This window comes from Dipteris shenzhenensis, chromosome 30 (assembly GCF_047967505.1).
Source record: "Dipteris shenzhenensis isolate YYH24624 ecotype China chromosome 30, Dip_SZ_1.0, whole genome shotgun sequence".
Classification (NCBI taxonomy): domain Eukaryota; kingdom Viridiplantae; phylum Streptophyta; class Polypodiopsida; order Gleicheniales; family Dipteridaceae; genus Dipteris; species Dipteris shenzhenensis.
Window position 1 is genome coordinate 18,544,052 of NC_141625.1, and position 6,966 is coordinate 18,551,017.

The window sequence follows — 6,966 nt, forward strand, 5'->3', positions numbered from 1 at the left end:
TTCTGGCAACCGTGGCCGCCAAGGGAGGGAGAGGGGAGGAGAATGAGAGAATGAGAGAATGAATGGAGAGAGGGAGAGAGAGAATGAAACTTCTGGCGGCATGGCCGCCAAGGAGAGGAAGAGAGAGAGAGAGAAGAGAGAGAGATGAAGAGAGAGAATGATAAATCCTAGGTAGAGAGAGAAGAGGAGAGAGAGAGAGAATTACAAATCCTAGAGAGAGAGATTAGAGAGAGAATAATAAATAGAGAGAGAGAGAGGTGGAGAGAGAGAGAGAATAAATCCTAGTGGCCATGGGAGGGAGAGAAAGAGAGACTTGAGATAAACTAAGAGAGAGAATGAGTGGGATGAGGAGAGAGAGGGAAAGACATAAGAGTTGAGAGAGAGAGAGAGAGATTAAGAGAGAGAATGAGGTGTCTTGACTATGGCTACAGAGAGAATTAGGAGTCGAGAGAGAGAGAGAGAGAGAGAGAGAGAAAGTTCAGAGGAAAGAGAGAAAGTTTTATATATTTACATGTTTTATATTATAGTTTAAAAAAATTATAAAAGAGTGAATTTATGGTTTGTTTTGAAGGGGAGATAATATTTTTATATATATTCATCTTTTAAATTAAAAATGTTAACTTTTCTTTAGATACTTGCTCTTCATTTCTCTCACATGCAGGTTTAGCCTCTACATCAAAACCCCTTCTTTTGCATATTTAAGCCTCTTAAACCCCAGCACATTAAAATGAACATAGAAAAAGGAAATTATTTATTGCTTTTCTTCGCTTCGATGGTTGGTTTAGCATAGATTAGATTGCCTTAGAGGAGAGACAATTCTCCAAGTTGCCAATCGAAGCCATGCTCAAATTTTTCTAACTAGTTCCTAATTGTTGTCAGTCCCTTCGCTCACATGCAGTTTCACACTCATAACATGCTATTAAATAAGACTTTTTACCATTTACCAAGAAGTTATCAGTGGGCAGATTGCATGAGTACATAGCAGATATCAGTGGACAGATTACATGTCATGGGGCATATTGGAGCTTGATGACTATAGTGGTCATTTTATTTCATTGTAAATCTTTATGGTTATTTTTTATTGCATTTGTACAAATATTTAAGCTCATTTATTATCATAAAAACTTGTAAAGCCTTCTAGGCTATTTTTCACATTTATTGCCATATGAAGCGCCTTGTAATAAACCTGACCATTCACTATTTAACGAGTATCAGTGGGCTGCATAAGTGGATATCAATGGAACATTTTTTAGTGGGTAGATTGCATCAGTTGGGTATCAGTGCACAGATATCAATGGATGGACAGATACATGTCATCACGAAGATTGAGGCTTTATCACTAGAGGGCATTTTATTTCATTGTAAAGCTTTATTGGCTAATTTTCTTACATTTGTACAAATATTTAAGCCTTGTAAAGCCGTCTAGGCTATTTCCCACATTTATTGCTATAAAATACTTTGTTAAAGCCCTCTCTGCTATTGGTCACATTTATTGCCATATGAAGCCTTGTAAAGCCTTTTGGGCTATTTCCCACATTTATTGTATCAAGCCTTGTATATTGTACTTTACTTGTATGTATCTAAATTCTTCATTATCTTTTCTTGTAGGATTATGGAGCAATCAACTAATGTGGGGGCTAGTCTAAATGACTTTGAGATTAGAGCATGGTCTCTGATGTCACTTTGAATTTGAAAGGAAAGGAATATAGCCCCAACGGCTTTAGTAGGTGGACTCGATATCACATGGGCAGAAGAGCTTGGTTTCTTCATCAAAAGGAAAAGAGACTCTTCTACTTATGTCAAAAAGGGAGTTCGATGATGTTGATGATCCATGGGATGCTACATTCTCTAAGAAAGATATGACTTCAAGACTTGTAGTAGGCATAATGATAGAGCCAAAAGAGACTTTTATTTCATAAAGAATTCAGATCCTAAAGTTGGCAGTCTTCATTTTGTTGTGTCAAGGAGAGACTCAAAGACCTTGTGACGAACTCACAATCCATGTGTTCAATGGCATTGATGGAACTCTTCAAACATCATATAATTGTTGGAGAATGGCACAAATACCATTCCTTATTATAACCATCTTACCTTTGATAATGTGTATATTTGCTTGCAGTGTAGTTTTTCATAATGCATATATAAATTTGCTTCAACTTGGTTATTTTGTTAATAGAAGTTGCATTGTGGTTGTAATATTCCTACTACATTTATGATTTTCTATTGTGCATTTCATTGTTGTTCTGTTCATTTGTATTTTTCATTTTCTTAATGTAGCTTCCCTTGGTTCTTTTGTTAATCGAAGATTGCAAGAATGGCTAGCAAGGGAAAGATAAATGTTCGCATTTAAATATATACAATAATGAACTCCAAAGACTCCATAAAGTGCATTGTTTTGTGAACATCCAAGGAACAACTTTTGAAGATGTTGGACAAGTTAAGGAGATGGATACCGACAAAGATAATGTTCCTTGTCTCAAAATTCATACATTGGGTGGCAATGTATATCAGTTAAATTTTGGTTGTTTTGATCATGCAAGGATGAATGTTACTTGTTGAGAGGACATGATGATGACTAGGGGTAAGAATAATGAGCTGGAAAATTATATAAACCAATAGATATTAGATTTCTTTGATTTGGTAAAAAAAGGGATAAAGAAAGATAATAAAAATATTTGAAAAGTTTCTAAAAGAACAAAGTAAAGCAATGTTGAGGGATAAAGCTCTCAAGTGTCTCACAACAACCTGAAAGAGGAGGCTAGAAGGACTGGTGAGGAGGAAACAATAGGTGAGAAGGAAATAAGGACAGATGGAGCAACAAACATTGGGGATAAACTAGATGAAGAAGCTAAAGATAAAGAGACAACTTCACAAGGAAAAATAGGGAGGTATGAGAATAGTCACCCATTGATGGAACATGCAGTGGAGGTGATGCAATGGGGAGTGGTGAGACACACCTAACATGACATGGTGAGAAGTCATCTGAAGCAACAATCATACCATATAAGAAAATCCAGCCAAATGTTGACTCATTAGGGGAGAATTGGGGTCTTAAAAGGGCATCATAAGGAATGGATTAGTCCTAGTGAAAGGGCCAAGGTAGGTCCCAAAAAGTCCTAACCCCCCCTCACCTAGGTGGGTTAAGCCCTAAAGTGACACCTCTTACACAACTCTTATTCCTAGGTGGGAACCAACAAATTCAAAATTCAAAATTCGAATTTTCAATTCCCTCCCTCCTTCTCTCTCCTCCCTCCCTCCGTCCCTCCCCCTCCTCCCTCCCCCTCCCTCACTCCTCCTCCTCACTCCCTCCCCCCCTCCCTCCTCCTCCCCCTGCCTCCCTCCCTCCTCCCCCTCCCTCCCCCTCCCCCTCCCCCCTCCTCCCCCTCCTCACTCCCTCCTCCCCCTTCCTCCTCCTCCCCCTCCCTCCCTCCCTCCTCCATGCCTACTCTTCCTACCCTCCCCCTCCCTCCCTCCTCCATGCTTGCCTCCCTCCCTCCTCCATGCTTGCTCCTCCTCCCCTCCCCCTCCCTCCTCCTCCCCCCTCCCTCCTGCTCCTCCCTCCCTCCTCCTCCATTCCTACTCCTCCTCACCCTCCACAACTGCTGTTCTGCCCCCCTTCCATCCTCTTCAACTATTGATCCTCCCTCCCCCATCCCTCCTCCTCCTCACCCTCCCTCTTCTTGTGTGTTGCTCCTTCAAGCTTGCTTCTCCACACCTTCTCCTTCTCTACACTCCTTTACTCAGGCACCATTTGAGGACGTCTCCAACAAGTACCAGGTTCACTTAGAGTTGGAGGCTAAATATGCAAGCACATGTAGTCTAGGATTGAGGGGAGCTTCCAAAATCCACAGTCTTCATTTGCAAGGAAAGAAGCATCTCGACCTTTGGGTAGAAGGATCCTTGTATCCTTTAGATCCTGCCAACCAAAAGAGCCTGCTAGCACATTTAGGAAATAGCACCATTGTTGCAATGCATAACTCTTTGCAGGATCTTCAAAGGAAAAATGAGGATCTTCATGATAAAGCCAAAGCATTGGACTTGGAGTGAATGCATTGGACTTAGAGCGACATAAATTAGAAGAGTCACTCTGTAAGCTAGATGAGTCCAAAAAAGGCTTGGAAAGATCTATATGCAATCAAGTTCGATGAGCCGTAGAGAAGGAACAACAAAAGGCAGAAGAACGAGTGCAAAAGATGAAAGAATCACCTTTGGGATTGAAGGAGAGGAAAAGAAGGTACTTACATAACATGGATGCATTGGCACCCACTGGTGGTGCTAGAAAGAGGAGAGTCCAAGCTACAAGGTTGGTTATCAAATGTTCCAATGAAATTACACTCTTTTGTGCTACACTGTTTGTGACTAAGTTTTTCTTGTGTTCTTCTTTAAGAACTTCATGGAAGATGTGATGGGAAGAACAGATGGGGATGATATTGACTATTCATATGCTCTAGCTAGTTTATTGAAGTCAAGTGATGTCATTGGGATACTAAGGGACCCAAGACACAAGTACCTATGTGTGCAAGTTGCTGAAGAGGTGATGAAGGACTTCAAGGATATTGTGGATGTAAAGGAGATGCTTGCAACTTGTGATACTGCCGGTGTAAGTCGTGAAGCTTACACATCTATTTTCAAAATTTTCAAGTCTACTATTTTGGGAAAGTATAAGAAGTCTACAGTGCCCCTACCCACACCTTGGTCTGTGAGACGTGCATGGTGAGAAACAAACCAACGTGCAAGAGAAATTCTTGGAGGGTACCATTGCGTAATGGGCACAATGAATTGGAAGAGTAAAAATAAATTGGGCTTGCAAACCTTTGAGATGAATGCTTTCAACAATGTCTACTTATATGTTGAGAAACTGCAAGAAGAAATGGTCAAATTCTATGGCATGAGAGAAGATGGTAAGAGGAAATCCATTATAGCATTGCACTTTGCTTAGTTCATTTCCTATATCATGTTTATCCTAATGATTTCTCTCTTTTGTTGCACAAATTGCAATGGAAAGATCATATTTGTCATCAAAATGGATGAAGCTCAATTGGTGAAAGAACACAAGTTAGAGAGAGTGAGCATCTGCATTATGAATAAAACCTTAGCCTTTGTTCAAGGGAACGAAGAAGTAGAGAAAGATTTCTCAGTGCAATCAGAGAAAGATATATGGTGTATTGCAGCATTTGAGACCCCAAAAGAGTGCCATGAGACATTGAAGTGGGTTCTAGAAACAACAAGAATCCCATCGACGATCCGAAGACAAGAGAAAGGGCAAACATTGACAGTCGATGGCCTGGCATCTAGAAACAACAAGAATCCCATCGACGATCCGAAGACAAGAGAAAGGGCAAACATTGACAGTCGATGGCCTTAGCCTTTGTTCAAGGGAACGAAGAAGTAGAGAAAGATTTCTCAGTGCAATCAGAGAAAGATATATGGTGTATTGCAGCATTTGAGACCCCAAAAGAGTGCCATGAGACATTGAAGTGGGTTCTAGAAACAACAAGAATCCCATCGACGATCCGAAGACAAGAGAAAGGGCAAACATTGACAGTCGATGGCCTGGCATCTTGTTGGTGATTTGAAAACCCTCAAGTGCTTGCATGGTTGTGATAAAGTGGCAAATGCAATGAACACATGCCTTTATTGCATGTGTTCACAACGTAAGCAAAAGGCTGGCTTACAATGGGAGAATGACATTCTATCTTGCAGCCAAACACAAGCTCCCAATCATGACAAGAAGGATCCAAACTGGAATCCCATCTTGCCCATCCCACTTGAGAGAGTAAACATATGTACTTTACACGCCAAACTTTGCGTACTTGATAAGTTGTTGTATTTGCATCTTGTTTATGCTTGGAATTTAATTCTGCAAGAAGTATCCACACGGTGCATTGCAGAAGCTAAGAAGTTGCTATTAGAGATGGGATTCCATGGAGGACATGTCAAACTTAAAGAGGATAAGAAAATGTCTAGGGCAACACAAAATCTTCTTGCAAAAGTGTCCATGGGTGGAGGGAAGGCAAGGAGATTCCTATCGAACCACAATCTTGACAAAGACAAACATACATTGTCTCAAAGCAGTTTGGGTTGGGAATACTGGAAAGCATTGTGTGAATGCATGACCAATAAGGCTTCTCATCTTCAAGTAGCAACTTTGAGAGCTTAAGTATGGAGAAAGGTAGATGCATTGATAAAATTGCTTTGCCAGGTTCAAATCAATGAGATGTATTATGAAAGGTTCAGGATGGCTGTGAAGGAGTTTATGCAATTATTGGTGAAAGCATGGGGGAGTTGCACATTATGCATTACATGGTAATCTTGGCACCATTGTAATATTTAGCAATTGCCTTATAAATAGTTTTTGTTGATGAACTGATTCTCATCATGTTTGCAGCATATTCTCTATGCACACAGACCATGATTTGTACAAAATTGGGGCCCTTTGTCCATTGGGAATAAACAAGGCACGGAGAAGTCACACTATAGAGCCAAGGTAGCCTACTTCAAGAAATCAAGGCATGGTGGTGGTGTCACTCGTAGCAATGCATTGCATGAGATGTTCGATTGGTTTTTTAGATGTTTACTAGGAAGGACTTTGAAGTATGAAAAGGCAAAGGCATTAGAACTTGAAAAAGCAGTTCAAATTGTATCAAAGAATAAAAGGCATAGTGCCTAGAAAGCATCCATCGGGAGTGGAGGAGTCGCACATTGGTTGCAAGCTAGAGTGAGAGAAGGGAGCAGATGGGTCCAACCAGCAACAGAATCTATGGTGTAATTGTATACAAATATGAAATAAATATATTGCTTATTTTGACCAAAATTTGTGTACTCACTCTTTAATACCTTGCTTATTTTGACCACAATTTTTGTACTCTCTTGGAGTCCAAGGTTTGTGTGAGGTAATGACATTGGGGAAAGTGGGGACATGGTGAAGGAGGGGGGAGAGAAGGGAGGGGCACAGGGTAGGGCAAG